We start from the raw sequence: 18083 nt of genomic DNA, 5'->3' as shown, positions 1-18083 counted from the left end.
GGGCCATGGGTTCAATCCATGGCTGGGGAACTAAGATCCCACATGCTGTGCGGTGTGGGCAAAAAAAAAAAAAATAAGTTGTTTGTGGAACATTAAATTTAGTTATATACACAAATATGCAATAAAAAAAACAGATACTACCTAATGAAAAATTTACTACAAATGTTTGTTTGGCTTTTATAAAGAAAGACATCCTATCAAATGCAATTATAATACTGACACAGAGTTTGTGTGATATGGAAAACTTAACTCTGGACAGATACCAACCAGATGAAGTTTCATTTAGGCAGGAGAAAAGAAATGTAGTCCCTCAGCCTCCTTTCTCTGTATGTAACTCCCACTAATGTTTCATTGTAGTTATGCGGACGTATCAAGAGCAGACTATACTTAAGAGATGGAAAAATATTGCTATTTGCCCTCCCAAGTAACAATCATGTGTTCAACAGCTGGGACTTGCTGAGACCCTCATTTATTATAATGCCAATTATTACCTTTGTGTATTCCCACAAAACCACAAAATATTTGGCATGGTACAAGACCACCATATTTAATAAATCCCTTTATTCTTTCTGCAACAATTCGTTAACTTTTGATGGGAACACATCACACTAAAACATTTTCCATGGATTAACAGCAACAGCTAAAAGATTCCGCACCGAAGTTGGGCCATACTTGGTACACTGAGGTGAATGGAAGTCTCAGGTCTGTAACTGAGAGCAGATTTAGCACCAGGGTTGTCAAAGACTATAGTCTGAACACTTCCTTCTCCATTTTTCCATTTTCTACTATAAAGAGTACTCATAGATAACATAAATATTTCATTTGAGAAAAGACTACATTCCTCAAAAACTGTCTATGGTAACAAAGGACATAGTTGATACTATGCCTTTCATATTAATACCAGAATAAATATTTTCTATAAAGTTTGAATAACCGTAATATTTGAAAAACATTTTAGAAATTTACATTTATTTGGAACATTATATTCTAAAGAATTAAAAGACAAATAAGTTAAGCTAGTTAAAAATGTCAGCACTTAATTTGGACAGTTTTAACTTCTAACTTTTTTATCATGTGTGCAGGGACTGAGCTGGTCTGTTCTTTTATACTATCTATGAAAAAATGGCTTAGTAAATAATGACAGTATAAATAATATCTGAAAGAAAGCATTTACTTATCAAAGAAAAGAATTTGTCTTCTAACACTTGAGATTTCTTTTACTTATAAAACATTCTATTCAAAGTGTAGGCAAGACCAGAACTTCTTGGATACAATAATCATTTTTATCTATTAACTAAATCTAGGTCTGAACTGCCAGCACTTGTTAGTCATCTTTCTGGTTACTGTATGTACTTGAAAGTAATAAAGCTGCATTTCCTTCAAAATGGCCCAGTTGATCCAGATTAGTGAGTTTTTCTATATGTATTTATATTTGGGTTTGGATAATTTTCATCTTCCATTGATGTCTAAAGCATTGCAAATTAAAGAAATCTAGTTGCACCAACAGTGAAAAGTAGAGTAGAAGAAATCTTTCTGCAAGCTGTGTGATTTTAACCTTGCTGAGCCTTAGTTTCCTTGCTTATAAAATGGGGGTGATAATAGTATCTATTTCCTAGAGATATTAAGAGGTTAATAGAGATAAGGCAAGCATTCTCTTAGTAAATAAGGTCCATGGTATCATGATCATTCCTAATATATGTTGAAGATCCTGTGTAATAAATTATGCATCTTCTTTTTTTTGAATTTTATTTTATTTGCATCTTCTAATTTATACTGCATTATTCCCATTCTACAGATAAAGCCACTGAGACTCAGAGAATTAAGAAACAGATCACACATGTTGAAGAACATCCTCCTAATGGCTTCTGCTTGTAAACTAGCTGTGAACAAAGCACTATTTTGCTATAAAAGCAATCTTAGAAATTAACCAGCACAGAGTCAATGGTCAATGGTGAGTAGTGGCTGCAGTTCTGAGACTGGTTTTCATATATGCTTTGTAGGAGCAACCTCAGTATTTTGAGGTCGTACCCTGTGCAGGCGATATGAATCATCACCTACCCATCCACTCCTCCACACTCTGACGCTCTCCATTATGAATTGAATCCTAAGAAATTCCTATCTCATTACTCCCCAAGGGTTTTCAGCCACAGTCATCTCTGACTTGTATTTTCACCCTCCTAGTTAATTGCTTTCTTAGACTCTTCTATTACGCTAGTTGATGTCTACCTCAGCAAATAACTTTGCATCATTATAGAGGAACAAGATAGTGTCTGGATTGCAGATTGGTTTAGAAAAGCTGCATTTTCCAATTCATACCACTCCATGACCCAGTAACCTGCTGGAGGACATGGCCCTGAGTACAGAGGCGACTCTCCATGAAGTATTGTTTCCCTAGATTCTTTTTCCCGACTACCTGAAGTAGGTTAATGGAAGGAGAGGCATGTTTGTGGTGGTGGTAACAGTGGTGGTTACCACTGTGGTGGTAACCACTGTGGTGATGGTGGAAAGAATCCGTTCAACTACATCGGTCACCTCACCCAGCAAATATTTGTATGGATGTAGGAATTCATTTTACTTTGATAAATTTGAACTTATCTTGTCAATGTTTCATAGTTTATCAGGAGTGTATGACGTTAAAATGGAAAGTTCCCAAATATACAGTATCTCTATTTTCCTCAAGTGGCATAGGTCTTCATATGTTTGGTTATATGCTTTTCCTTTAAAATATCTTTTTACCACTTGCCTAAAGTAAATGCATTTAACATAAAGCCAGGGGTAAAATGAAACCACGTCATATGGATTCAGGTAACTTCTCAATTCCTGGGAATTCTAGGTATGGTACCTGTGCTAACCAGACCGTCAACCCCCAAATGGATTCTAAGTATTTTATGGAGAAATACAATATTATGCTTGTCATGCTGAGTAACTGAACTATTTAGAAGAAACTCCAAAAGATACTTTATATCAACAAAGTATTTCTAGATGTGTTTCTAGATCATAAGCTGCACACCTAGGAGCAAAATGTGTTATAATGAGCTCGATCTCAGCCTTAGAAGAGGCAGACAGAAGCGTAGACTAGGGCCACACCCTGTGAAAAAGCCTTAGGACAGCCTCAAAAAGCACATAAAAGAACACGAGTGAAGCTTGGGCAGGGTGCAGAACAAAATTTCCTGGGCTCTTTTATGGCCCTGTCTGTTCTTGTAGTCTATGACCTCAGGGCTCTGCAGACTCCTTCCTGGGTCTGTCAAATGGAGGAATGCAACTCCAGGAGGTGGAGACAGCCTGAGCTATGCACTATAAAACTCAGATCCTTTGCTCTAGGGGTGGTTAAAAGAACAAAATTATTATAATTACTAGGTGTAACTTTAGTCACTCTACATCAAATCTTCCCCTAAATGTGCACCCTGGATCTGCACGTCTGTTACCAAGAAAAGAAGGTGACGGCAGGAATAGGAAAAGACTTCTGCTGAGATGCTGGATTTTACACTGTTTTCTAGAACCTGTCTTAATAATCACCTGCAGAGCTACAATTTCGGCAAAACGAGCTGGCAACCTAACCTAACGTCACTGTATCTTGGATTGTCAGAGCGTGTCCCCACGTGCCCAAACCTGCCTCATTCTCTCCCTGCTTTCCTCTGTGCTTCATCAACACTGCCCACTTCTTTCAACCACCCGGGTCTCCATGTGCACAGCCCAATACAGCAGCCACGAGCCAGCATGGCCACTGAGCATAAGTAATGAAGCCAGTCTGAAGTAGGTGTAAAATACAAACTGGATTTCCAAGACTTAGTATGAAAAAAAGTAAAATATCTCATTAATAATTTTTCATAGTGCTTTCAGGTTGAAATGAGAATAATTTGGACGTATTGACTTAAATAAAACATGATTAAAATTAGCTTTAGCTGTTTCTTTCTCCTATTTTTGAATGTGGCTACTAGAAAGTTAAAAATTACAAATGGGGCTTGCCTTTTTGGCTCACATTATATTTCTATTCTATAGTGGTCTAAATACTTTCCATTCCTTTGCTTTAGCAAGCTCTATTTAAGAAAAAAAAATGTCCTTAGACAATAGCCTCTAAAAATGTTTAATCTTTTTATATAAATATCAAATAGTTTCAAATGGAATATCAACTAAATTCAGCATTTTTAACTCTTTAAAGGAATGAATTTATGTATCCAAAACAAAGCCAGTTGTACTGGAAATTCAAATCTATTAAGCTGTAGGTCAGATAATGGGACAAGCAGTGGTACTAATCCTTTTTTGTGTCTTGGACCCATATTGTTAATTGAACAAGTATTTATCATGTGCCTACTGTATCCAAGATTATGTCAGGCTCTGGAATTACAGCTGAAAAGTCTGAGGAAAATTCTAGACACTCTCCCCAGAAAAAAAAGCATATATATATATATATATACACATTTAATTTTAGGCTCTTGTGAATCTTCTGAAGCCCATCCATGAATCCTAAATTAATAATTTCTAAATTTGAGAACAGAGCATGGGCTTCAGGGCCAGACAGATCTGGGCTTGACTACTGGTTCCACTAGTTATTGAGGTGACCTTGGGCTGTAATTTATCTTCTGTAAGTCCTAGTTTCCTCATCTATAAGATGGGGAGGCTTGAAACAAATAGTGGGGTATGAGAAGGATTAACATTGAGATTGAGATATATAAAGGCCTTCCTTGCATAGTCCTTCTTAAGCACCCGAGTAGATACTTAACAGATCATAACTATTATTTCTCATCTTTCCTTATGTGAGGAAGTGGCTCAAAAGAGTAAGTTAGAAGATGGATTCTTTAAGTCTGAATCTTCCTTTCTATGTCAAGTTCTTAAGTTATATAGTAGCCCTAGAGGTTAGTTTCTGAAACGAAAATAAGAGTTTGGTTCTGCAACCAAGCCATGACCTTTCAAATAAGTTGTCCAAAAATGGTGTGTGAGTGTTCTGGGGTAATATGACTGTACAGAACTGAGAACACATCTTCCCACACCTTGAGAGATACTATGTGGTATGTGCATATGTTTTTCTGTGGTTTGAAAACAAACAAATTTGTGTCTGCAAATCTTACAGATGGGTTTCTGTTTGGGGCGTGTTATTTTCTTTGTTTGTTTTTTTTAGAAAACTGTCATTTTATATATATATGTATACAGATATAGATATATATCTCTTACAGGCAGTCTGAAGGCAGCTTCCAGCAGGCACAAGCAAACTTTGGAATGTAAGTGGCCCTAAATGAATAAGAACTTGGGCTAAGAAGGCAAATGCCATGATATTCCTATACTTCTTGTCCTTCCAATGCCACACTCTGGAATGATCCATCCTCCAAATTATTAAGTGAAAGGTAGAGTGACTCACCAACTACCAGGCGATGAGGCTAAATCAGTCTTGTCATAATTTTACAGACTCCTCTTTCCACTCACGAAAACAAGTTATGTGAGGTATTTATGTACATCTGTGTTGCTGGGCATTTTCCAAATGCCTCTTGGAGAACATTAAACAGGAAATTGATGCCACAGGGCAAATATTCATTCTCCCATCCTCTCTCACAAAAACAAGTACAGATTTGCTGTGGCTAGACTGACTTCCTGCAGTGTGCTGTTGCTTATTCGATTTTACACTAGAAGGAAAAAACCCCACACATTCTCTGTTTCAATTTAGGGCATGTTGAAGATGGCTAAAATGCATAAACAAAAAAGCTTCCCTCATGAGAGCACTGAAGTATAGAATTCAATGCCTTATAAAATCACAAAATTGAAAGGTTAATGATTGTTCTTCATGCCTGCTGATGAAAGTCAATTTGTATCACGTTAGACACATCAGATTTGGTTTAAACAGCATGTGCTCTAGTTTTCAAATGGAAAATCTTTAAGCATTTGGCCACTCACTGCAGCTTTTCATGTAGGGATAGTATCTCTTTCTAACCTTTTGCAGTGGTCCTTGGTTAGTGGCCTCCTCAGCATCCATTGCTCCCTATTCAGTTCCTTATCAGCCCAGAAAATGTGTGGGGATTCATGAGGCTCTGGAAAAACTTCATCTTCTTCCAGCCCCAGGAATAGAGGATGTGACTCAGGTTAAACTATTCAATGCATTCTGTCCCCCAGCCACAGAGATTTGTTCAAAGGAGGCATGTGACCTAAGCTCATCCAATCAAAGTGAATCTTGAGGCATTTTCTGGGAAAGAGTCATTCTCTTTTTCCTGGTAGACAAGAACACTGAAGCAATTGGCAGTCATCTTAGGGTCATAATGGGGACTAGCCTTGAAATAAAGCAAATATGATGGAGGGCAGAACAGAGAAACTGAATTAAACTGGGTCCCAGATGTCATCATTTTACTGCTGGAGTAAGCTTGACCTGAAGATCTATCTCTAGACCATTTAACAATATAAACCATTAAACCCCCATGTTGTTTATACTAGCTTGATTCAATTTTTCTGTAATTTGCAACCAAAGCTTCTATCTGTTTGAAAATATTTATAAAAGAAAGGGAAAAGGATAAAGAGAGAATCTAATGGGCTACTTTTAAGGTTAATTTCATAACTAAGTATAAAAGAGCAAGACCAATAAGGAAAAGAAGAGTGATTGCTACTGAGAACAGGTTGAGGAAAAAATGTCTCACAACGATGAGTAGCCACCATAGCAATGTTGGGTGGGACACAAGTCAATCCATGTATCCCTCCCTGGGCCCAGGCGTGGGGGGGGGTGGGGGTGGGGGTGGTGAGGGTTTAGCAGCAAAAAGGCTCTACCCTGGGGGTAAGGCCCTCTCCATCAGCTCCTGGATCAAACTACTTAGCAACACATGCAGTTTGCAATTTCAACGTCATTTGACCTCCTTCCTCTTAGTTGGTCCCTACCACCTCCCTCTGAAGAATTATATATTATTATTATGTCCCATTTTATAGATGGAGAAACTGAGGTCCAGAGACTCCAAGTTATATGTATAATAAACAAGCAGTAGAGAGTGGACATAGAGCTCAGATCTTCTTAAACATACATCATCCTTGAAGGTTGTCCTTTTTGTATTATATTTGGTAATTGGATCATCTAGAATGATGCCTGGAGGTATTTCACATCTGGCTTCATCCCTACTGTTTCCTTTGCTCTTGCCATCACTGACATTAGCCAGAGTTTATTTTGTCCACTTGGTCACCATAATTTCCTTCAGTAGTGCTTCGCACTCTGAAAGTATCCCCTCTCTACCTCCCATGACCCGACACCATCAAAACTCTTATTTCCTCAGTCCCTTAAGAGAACAAACTGCAAGGAATGCTCTTGCTGAATGAATGCACACTTTGGTGTGAAATACTGGTAACAAGTTTAAGTGTTACTCCTATCTCTGAACATAAGTACTTTATAAGTGGACATTTGGGGAGATTTTGACTTCCATTGAAGAAGTCAGTCTCTCAGTATGAATTTCAGGCAGTGTGGCAAATTGGAGGCAGAATATTTGGGGTAGGTGCCCTTGCTGGTAGTCTTGCTACATAAATCACTTTTTTCTTCACCTACTCACAAGGCTCCACTCTGCTCCAGCCCATGACTTATCAGATAACTTTGGATACACTTTGATCCTTGTACAGAACTACTCTTTCACCAGCCTAACTTGGACTCGATTTCTCCCAAAGTAGTTCTGTACATCTCAAAGCTTCATTCGGCAAACACTACTGAGAGCTTCTTATATGATGGCACAATGCAGCATGCAGGCACTCTAAGAGCCTGGTGTGTGGATTCAACTAAGACACCATGTTATTTAGGCTTTTTCAAGTGGCAAGGTACAGAGGCCTATTTGGGATACTTCAGGAGATGGAAATTACTAGAAAGATAGATGGGGAACTATGGAGCTATAAAAAGCAGCTTTTAGCTGGCTCACAGAGAACTAGAACATAGTACAGTATGCAGCAAGAGCTTCTGACACCCTCATGAAACAAGAGCTCTGGTCATCTGGTCATTGCCTCAGGCTTATTTATCCTTGCTCTAGTGAGTCCACTAGACTCAATTACTGTGACTCAGCTACTCTCTATCTTCATTTATTTTCCTTTCTTTCTGACTAACTTTCCCCCACCTCATGGATTCTACTACCTCAATGCTTCTGTTTTGAGACTTTGAACGGCATGTCTCTAGGTCTTTGTTGTTCTCTCCTGCTTATAGCCCACTTTTTGCCTCCATTCAAAGGCTCCAAGAGAGGATCTGTTTGGGTCCATTGGTTACTGTCTAGTTCTGAGCATCTATTTTGGACTAAGTTCTCAATCCAGGCCCCCCATGAGTTCCCTGTGGACCAGGCAACAACCCCTGGTTTAACCAGTCATGTGCTCCTAAGCATGGCAATCCTTGGCAGGTCCCTGGGACTCTGAAGAATCCACCTGGAAGATTTCTTTCTCTGCTCGTTTTAGCAACAATCCTTTCCCAAACAAATCAAAACAAAAAAGTAAGACTAGACTAGCCAGAGCAGAATGACACGTCACCATATATATAGTGGCAATTTGGAAGAAAAGAACAGACTATTAGAGGGTTAGGGTACTAAGTATCGAAAGCAACATGTGAAAAATAAGGCAGCAAAGTACTAGGCTACTAAAAATCATGATCTAATTTAAATAAGACCTAAAAAGAATGTTATATGTTCCAAATGTACCTTAAGGACAAGATAATTGAGAATCACAATGGTAGTTCACAGAAACATGAAATACAAGAGCTGGAGAATACATGGCAGGCCACTTGTCCAGCCCTCTCATTTCATAATTGGGGAAAGCCCATAGCAGTTAACTGACCACTTAATGAAATTCACACAATGGCGGGTGGAGCCCTGACTCCTGAATGATGACCAATATACCACAAGTCTATATTTCTGAGCTAGTAATGGATTTTTCCTTCCTTATAAATGGGGTGGATCACATTTAATGCTCAAAGGACTGTACTGATTGTACCAGTGAATGTGGACAAGGGCAAATAACAAAGTTGGGACATAGTGGTTTGAAGTATTTACACAAGATAACGGTTGTGTTTTCCACAGGGGAACAGAATATAGTGAGGTATAACAGATAAAGGCCAAAAAGTAAGAGTTTAGAATCTCAGATCCAAGTCTCACTCCTGCCACCAACCAGCTGTGTACAGTTGGACTGCTATCAGCTTCCCAGGCCTCAGGTTCTTCACCTGTCTAAGGAAAAATTAGGCTAGATGACAACTCAGGCCCCATGTAACCATGACTTCTCTAGCTCTGCCCATTCTGGCAATGACAACACCCACCTTTTGGAGTTAAGTTCAGTGGACCAGGAGTACCAAACCAGCTGACTGCCTGCTAGTTAAATGGAGAATTTAATAAGATGTTCTCAGAACTATCTAAAGGCAAGTGGACTATGAAATGGATTTGGCCTTTCATGAAATCTTGGCTTAGATTTGTTGCCATCTCTAAAAGTACCAAGAAAGGCATTTAAAATCATAACGTTTCATAGAGAAAAAGAAAAAGGGTTTCTATAGTGCACCATTTATGGAGACCTTTAAGCATTTTTTTCTTTCTAGTAAGCTTAAAATGGAAGAGACTTGACAATTATCCAGTACACAAAGTGGCATTTAATATATTCTCATAGTAATAAATTTCGATGGGTGTAAAACTAAAAATGGATTATGTAGAGAGAAGGGTCTCCTGCTTGGAAGTCATGCAGAGACTGCCAATAAATCTTTAGGCCATTGGCAGGGCCACTACAGATGGTTATACCCTAAACAAGTCTAAGGGGTGCCATTCACATAGAACCTATGTGGGTGGTGCCTTCTGGAGTTGTACACTGCACAAGTCACAAAATAGTCCATAGTGACCGTGCCCATAGAAATATTAGTGATATCTTTCGGAATACCATGTGTGGTAAATGATACTTCAGCAGTCTGCTTGTCTTACTAGCTCTTCTTGTATTTCAGAACAAGCAACTATTCAAAATAACAAGCACGTCACAAAATTATTTCAATTTGACAAAGAAGACATATTTTCATTTACTTAACCAACTTTTCAGTCGCTATCACATTCAGTTGTAGTGACTATCCAGTACCAAGTATAGCCTGGATTTTAATCTCAGCTTTGGCATCTCCTACCAGTTATGTGAGCTTTGGGAATGCTACTTAACCTCTCTGCATATCATTTTCCACATATATAAAATATGGATGATAATAGTACCTATATCGTAGGGTTTTTATAAGAATTGAATTAAACGTTCATATTTTAAAGTACTTAGAACAGTGCCTAACACATACTAAGCATTTTGTATGGATGTGTTAAATAAGTAAAACATACAAGTACCTATTTGTTATCATTTACTGACTATTCCAGCATATTTTATCTCTTAAACAGAATGTTGTATTAGCCACAGTATACTTTCAGTTACACATCCAACTAATATTTTACTAAGACAATAATTAAAGAAAAATAACATATTGAGAGTTGTTTAAACCTCTCCTTCTCTAAAATAGATTAGACACAAAAAATATGGGTTAAAGAACCACACTCTTAGTGATAAAGTACTACTTAAGATTTTAAAACAAATGTGTAAGTTCAGTATTTTAGACCTAAATTGGATTGTCAGACAAAGTGAAAAGAACACCTAGGTGAACACCCTCTTATAGGTTTCACTTCTTCTTCCAAAGTCAAAAGTGTAAATTGTTTTCCTAAGCTGACTGTGGCCCATTTCATTATGAGAATATATAAATTCAAAGAAGTTAATTTGCTCTACTAATTTGAATTTATTACCCAAATAGCATAACAACAATATTAGAAGGAAGGAAATACCATTAGCACTCATACCCTAACACATCAGTTGTTTTAATTTTTCTTTGTTTATTTCTATATCAAGTCTATTTGCATAGTGGTTGAAAAAAAAAGTAAGATGCTTAATAAGCCTCAGTCATCTGTCCTCTTTACTTATCCTCTTTTCTTATCCCTCTGGGAGAAGTTTTTATCCACTCAGTAAATATTTATTGAACACTTCCTGTGTGCCAAGCACTGTTCCAGGTGCTGGGATATAATGATGAACAAGACAGCCTAAGGCCCCAGTCCTCCAAGAACTTAATTCTAGTTGGGAATAAATATGTAAACCAATAAATAAATAAAATAATTCCAGACCTTTTGGGGTCAGCGAAGTCCCCTCTGAGGATATATGAACTGATAGAAGAATGATAAGGAGTTATAAGCCATCCAGTGAGCTGAAGGCATCTGGAGGAACACATGCAAAAGCCCCGACACGGGAAACAGCTTAGCATATTTGAGGAAGCGGAAGGAGGCCAATGGGAATGGAATTAGTGAGCAGAAACCCAAGAGGTAGGCAGGAGTCAGCTTCGTAGGGCCTGTAGGTCGTGGTGAGGAGTTTAAGATTTTATTCTAAGTGCAACAAGAAGGCTTTGGAAGGTTTTAACCAGAGGCAGCACATGTTCTGTCCTTGCTCTTAGGTTATTCTGCTTGCTTAGTGGAGAGTGAATTATGGGGAGGCAAGAACAGGAGACAGACCCATTAGCAGATTATTGCAGTAGTCAAAGCAAGAGAGGATGATGGCTTAGACTCAGATGATGGCAGTGGAAATGGAGTAAAGTAGAGGGATTCAAGATATATTTTGGAAGTAGCACCTACAAACTTGTCAATGGATTAGATACAGAGAATGAGGAAAAGGGAAGAATCTAGAATGACTGAGATCTCAGTTTTTTGGGGTTAAGCAACTGCGTATATGATGGGGGTATTTACTTAGACTGAGAGAGAAACATATTTAGGGCAGAATTGAAGAGTTCTTTTTTTTGTACATTAAGTTTGTAACACCTATTTGGAATTCAACTGGAAATGTTAGTTGTGCAATTAGATACATGAGTCTGAAGCTTAGGTCAGTTACATAGCTGGGAGACATGAGCACATAGTAACCTTTAAAGCCATAGGACCAGAAGAAAATTAAGGAGAGAGAATTGAAAACTAGGCCCTTCAACAGTCCAACTTTCAGATTTCAGGCAGAGGAGAAAGAGCCAGCTATAAAAATTGAGACTAGTTCAGTGGTTTAGGAAGAAAATCAGGACAATGTGATGTTTCTTGAAGTCCAGAGCATAAATTGTGTGAAAAAGGAGAGTTCTTATGAATGCTGTTAACAGGTCAAGTAAAGTGAGAATGAAGAAAAATCCATTTGATTTGGCAATATGGAGATTTTTGGTGATTTTTGACAAGATCAATTTTAGTGAAGTCCTAGGGATTGATGCTAGAATGGAGTGGGTTGAGATTGAATGGATTTAATGCAATTCCAGTAAAAATCCAAATAGAATATTTCTTAAAAATTGACAAATTAATTCTAAAATGCATATAGAAAAGCAAAGGGCCTAGAATAGCCAAATTACTCTTAACAATGGGGAATTTTTCATATTAGATATCAAGACTTGTTAAAAATCTAAAATAGTTACAGAACATTGATATATGGACATGCATGGCAATGCATGGCAGATTATTCAGTAAATGGAATGACTGGTTATCCATATGGAAAGAGTAAAATTGAATCCCTACCTCACATCATCCTGATATATCAATTACAGGTGGATTGGGAATGTAAAGTGAAGGTCAACATTTTTTTTAACTTTTAGGAGAAATTTTTTTAAAATTTTATAACCTCAGGGTAGAGAAGAATTTCTTAAATTAAGATACACAAAGTTCTAACCATTAAAAAAAAGAATGACAAATCTGACTACATTAAAATTAAGAACATTTGCTTCTCAAAAGACACCATTTAGAAAGTGAAAACTCAAATCACAAACTATAGTAGAATACGAGATGTTTGCAACAACTACAACCAACAAAGGATTAGAAGCCAGGATATCTCAAGATCTCCTACCAATCAATATCAAAAGACAAGTGACTTTACAGAAAAAGCAAAGAACATACAAAGAAATTTCATAGTAGGGAAATCCTTAATGGCAAATAGACATATGGGAAGATGTCCAGCCTTTTTAATAATTAAAAAAGATGGAAATTAAGATGATAATGAGATAACATTTTACATCTGATAGATTGACAAAATTAAGAGGTCAAGCAATACCAGGTATTGGAAAGGATACAATCAACAGAAACTCTTAAAAATACTGCTGAAAAAAAAAGAGAATACTGCTGAGAATTCAAATGGGTTAAAACCAACTTGAAAAACTATTAGCATTATTTTATAAAATTGAATAATCACATAGCCCAACAATTCCATCCCTGATAATACCCTAATGAAATGGATACCTTGTTCATTGCCTCACTGTTCATAACAGTACAAATGAGAAACAACACAAACATCCATTGACCAGAAAATGGATTAATAAATTATAGAACATTCTCATAATGCATTACATTTAAGCATAAATGCTTTACATTTAAGAATGAACTGCACCTACATGAAACAATATGGAAAAATCAAGTTCCATACATAGAGTATGATACCATTTTTGCAACACTCAAAAACAAAAACAAAAAAACATACATCATATTGTTTGGTGATACACTATCAAAGACCCATCCTAAGGTATCATTGCAGCCCCATATCAACACAGGGCTTCTCTGAGGAACAGGCAGTTTGAACAGGTTGCAGCTGAGGAATTGAGGAATAAACTTTTTGTTCTGTGATTTCTCACTGAATGTCTCCAGGAAGTTCACACACACACACACACACACACACACACACGCCCATCCACTCCCTGCCCTGCGCAGGTCTGACCCAGAGGTGTGGGGTAAGGGGGGAACACAGAACCCTGGAATCTGAATCTGAATTTGTGGTTGGTTCTTCCTCTCAGCTGCAGAAGCCTTTTTCATTCTGTGGAACAGGAACTTGCTTTATATCCTATCCTGTGTATTCCTTGTCTGCGGCTCCCTAGAATAAACTATGGTTTATTGGATCTTCATAAGGCTTTTGTACTTTTGAGTCAATCTTTTTCTATTTCAAAAAGCCAAATTTTTGCAAATCAAAAGGGCTTACTCTCAGGATATTTTGTTTCCCTAGGTAATTAAAAAACTATTTTGAAATTCAAAAATCTAGGCAATGACCTCTTTGTTCTATGCTGTATCAAATACTCCTCCTTTCTTAGGCCTTAGATTCAAGGTATACTCTTAATGGCAATGAGGGTAAAAAAAACCTGAACTACTGAAAAATGCAAGAGATATTAAAAAATAATATTTTCCTCTGCTCCTTAGCATGGGATTCCCTGCCCTTCAGACCAAAGGGTCCCTTTCTGTCATTCCAATTGCTCTGCCGGATACTTTCCCAATGCATTTTGCATTCCAGCTACAACGGATTTCATACTTGTACCTCCCAAGAGCACAGAGCACTTTGATGGCATCATGCCTTTGCACGTGCAGTTTCCTTTTGCCTGAAATACCCTCCTTTTAAGTCTGCCTCCTCATTTTATAAGGTAAACTCCTAAACTGGAGATTAAGCTATTTTCCGTCAGTGCCAAACCCACATTTCTCTGGGGCTGGGGCTATGCAAACCAGCTTTCTTTTTAGACAGCAGAATTCCTTTTGGTTTCTGTCAATAGGGGGCACTAAAGGAAGACTGGGAGACCAGAAGGCCTGAGGAAGTTGAAGGGACTTGTTCCTTCCTATTTGCTTGCAGTTCCTGTAAAGTCACCCAGCAGCGACCCTTCATCCTGACAACAGCAGTTGTTTCCATCCCTAGAAGAACCAGCTTCATCTTACCTTCCTCAGAAACACCAGCACCAGCCAGCCCTATCTCCTCCAAGGTCTGGGTCTGGGTCCCATCTCTGCACAGTACTTCATTCAGCTTCTAAATTCTGATAACCCCAATCTCTTCCCTTGGTTTGCTCAGACCTAGAGGTGGTAGTTGCTTCCTGAAGTTGCTGTCTCTGTGAAATCTCAGGGTTCCCTTTTTGCGTTTTCAATTCTCCAAGACCTGACTAACTAATTTCTTATGTTAAATTTTCTCTGTTGAAATGCTTAATGTGCTTTTGTTTTCCTGACTGATACTTGTCCTCTGTTAAGTGAAAGGTAGCAGAATATGTCACCCCAAAATATGCCATTTTGACGTAAGGATTATTTAGAGCTGAAGGCAATTGAGAAGAAACAGATACAAGAAAAGCTCTCTGCCCTCCCCTATTTGCCTAAATGTAAGACATAAATTTGTAAAGGTGTTCTCCCCTCCCTTCTCTACCAGGAAGAACAGAAGTTAGTTACCCCAGAGATAGCTACATAACAGACTTTACTAACTAGTCCTTATCTTCCATTAATTCCCCCATATATTTACCTTCCCACTATTTGCTGCCCTGGAAATTCAAAGTCTTTTTCCTTTGTCTTGTCACTTCTCTAAAATATCTGTTATATTTTTGTTAACATGCTATGAAGCACAAGTTCTAACCACCTCTTTGAGTTACTCATCACTGACTGCTCCCATGTATGTGTGCAGTGCATGCACTAATAGACTTTTGTTTGTTTTTCTCTTGTTAATCTGTCTTTTATCAGTCTTATTTGCAGAGCCCCAGCCAATAAACCTAAGATGAGTAAAGGGAAAAGATTTTCCTTCCCTACGTAGGACTACCTGGACCATTTATGCATTCCCTCCCCATCAAAGTGTTTGTTTTTGTGCTTCCCAAGTACCTTTTTTTTTTTTTTTTTTTTTGCGGTACGCAGGCCTGTCACTGTTGTGGCCTCTCCCGTTGCGGAGCACAGGCTCCAGACGCGCAGGCCCAGCGGCCATGGCTCACGGGCCTAGCCGCTCTGATATTCCCGGACTGGGGCACGAACCCGTCCCCTGCATCGGCAGGCGGACTCTCAACCACTGCGCCACCAGGGAAGCCCCCAAGTACCTTTTAGATGGCTCCTTTGAAGAGCTTATCACAGTGTGTTATAATGACTTTCTTATATGAGTGTCCCACCACTGTGTTGTTAACCTCTCAGAAGTAGAGATTTTGTCTTATTCATCTTTATGGTACCTGTACCTGTCACAATAAATATACACTCAATAACTGATCCTTGAATTAACAAATGAACAATCAAATGATTGCCTGAATACTACAGTAGTTATGTATTTTATCCTGCTAAAACTACAATGACATCTCTTTATCTACAGAATAAATCGCAAGGCCTCCCTTGATCTGGCCCTTTCCTCTCCGGCTTTATCTCCTTCCCACCCCTGTTATTTTAGCCATACTGAATGGCTCTCAGCTCCCAGAACACACCTCTAGGCCTCTGACCTCACTGTCCTTTTGTTGTCGGAAAAATGGGGCGTGAGAGGATGGTCATGTCCCAGGTCTCAGGTGAGTCCCTGGGATAGGCTGCCAAGTGAGGGTCCTTGGCTTCGCAGAGGAAAGAATTCAAAAACAAGCCATAGTAAAGTGAAAGCAGGTTTATTGAGAGAGATACACACTCCAGGGACAGAATGTGGGCCATCTCAGAAGGCTCTGAGAGTAGCGCTGGGGGATACACATTCCATAGACAGAATGCAGCCTGTCTCAAAAGGTGAGAGAGCCCAGAGGTGTGGGGGTGATTAGTCTTTATGGGCTAGATAATCTCATAGGCAAAAGAGAGGGAGGAATATTCCAACTATTTTTGGAGAAGGGGTGGAGATTTCCAGGAATTGGAGCACCGCCCACTTTTTGGCCTTTCATGGTCAGTCTTGGAATTGTCATGGCACCTGTGGGCGTGTCATTTAGCATATGCTAATGTATTACAATGAGTGCATAATGAGGTTCAAGGTCTGCTGGGAGTCAGGTCTTCCACCATCTTGGGCCTAGTAGGTCCTAACTGGTTTTTGCTGTATTCTGTTCTTCTTAATGGTTGTGTCATTCTTTTACTACTTGTGCCCTGCCCCCTTCCTGTCTCACTTTCTTCCTAAAATGCTTGGTTCATGTCTGACTCCCTTACTATCCTGCAAGCTATTTGTGCTATTCCTTTATTTCCACTGCCTAGGAGAGTCCTGGGATACAGTAGATACTCAGTGTATAATTATTAAATAAGCATTTCCATACTGCTGCAGTTTCCATCATAATTTTGATACTTGTGCAATACTTTATGCAGGTTATGTGCCACAATTTACTTAATCACTACTTTAGTATTGAATATTAAGATAGTTTCCAGGTCCACTATTATAATCAATGCAGTAGAGTACCTTTTTGTGCAAAGAGCTTGTTTTCTCATAAAGAGAGTTATTATTTTTTTCTTTTTCTTAAGAGAAGGGTAGAGTATGATTTGGTAAAAAAAAAGGAGTTTCATTTTTCTCAGTTGGTATCAATGGTGATAGACCATTGATGGTAGGCTAGAGGATGTTTTGGGGGTCATTATGTCTAGAAGACCAGTGAAATACTTTGTTTCAGAAGTTGAAATATTTTCCTAGTATTTTCAAGTTGCCAATGTCCAAGTATTCTAGACCAAGTATATGTACATGCCTGAATCCTCATTGTCTCCATCTTCTCTGGAGTACACAGAGGCAGACCTTGGAGATGGGGTGGTTGGAGTTTGAGGAAAAGGATAATATACTGAATATAATTAGCTGGTCAATAGAAATTAAAATCAACTGAAACCACTATCTTCAAATCATACCAAATTTCGTTTTCACTCTTTATTTAGAAACCTCCAAAAAATAAAGGAATTCCTTAATACACAAAACAGAAACACTCATGCAAATTTGTCTAAATAGAAGTCCCCTCTATTGAAATTTGTTTTCCTGGTTTTCATTTTGTAATTGGAGATGTGTTTCCAACATGACATGAAGTCCAGCCGGCATCCTTTCCTAAGCTGTTTTCTGACCACTATAGTTTCAAACAGGTTTAGAATTTCCAAATTAAAGAAGAAGAGAGAGGTAGATAGACAGGAAAGTGGTACAAGCCTGAAACTGACTTGACTTCTAGCTTTGGGACAGAAACCTTCCTGGACCTGTGGCCTCATCCATGAATTGAGTAGAAGGTCCCCAAAGCCCTTCCTAACTCTGAATTTCCATGACCTCAGATATTTTAGTCCTGATATGTGCAGAGACCTCAACGAAGCTCAAATTATCTTTTGGCTTCCCTGAGTTTTAAGAACTAATAGTGCAGCCTAACTCCCTTGGAGGTGTAAGTCATCTTACATCCCCTTTCCAGATTAAAAACAAAAAAGACCAAAGAATTA

At 38.5% G+C, this 18083-nt stretch overlaps 1 long non-coding RNA gene across 2 annotated transcripts in view; it reads left to right on the top strand.

Moving 5' to 3' along the window:
- Positions 1–1762: 1762 nt before the first annotated feature.
- LOC117197482 (uncharacterized) overlaps positions 1763–18083 on the top strand; it is a 34139-nt gene continuing 17818 nt past the window's right edge. The window contains exons 1-2 of one of the 2 annotated variants that reach the window (XR_007477367.1): positions 1763–1951; positions 5172–5216. This is a non-coding gene — a long non-coding RNA (uncharacterized LOC117197482). Of the gene's footprint in view, positions 1952–5171; positions 5217–14554; positions 14708–18083 lie in introns of those variants that run through there. The other variant, XR_004478128.2, reaches the window with a different exon arrangement.

Source organism: Orcinus orca, chromosome 5 (genome assembly GCF_937001465.1).
Source record: "Orcinus orca chromosome 5, mOrcOrc1.1, whole genome shotgun sequence".
In the NCBI taxonomy this organism is placed as follows: Eukaryota; Metazoa; Chordata; class Mammalia; order Artiodactyla; family Delphinidae; genus Orcinus; species Orcinus orca.
This window is presented reverse-complemented; position numbering and strand designations above follow the sequence as displayed.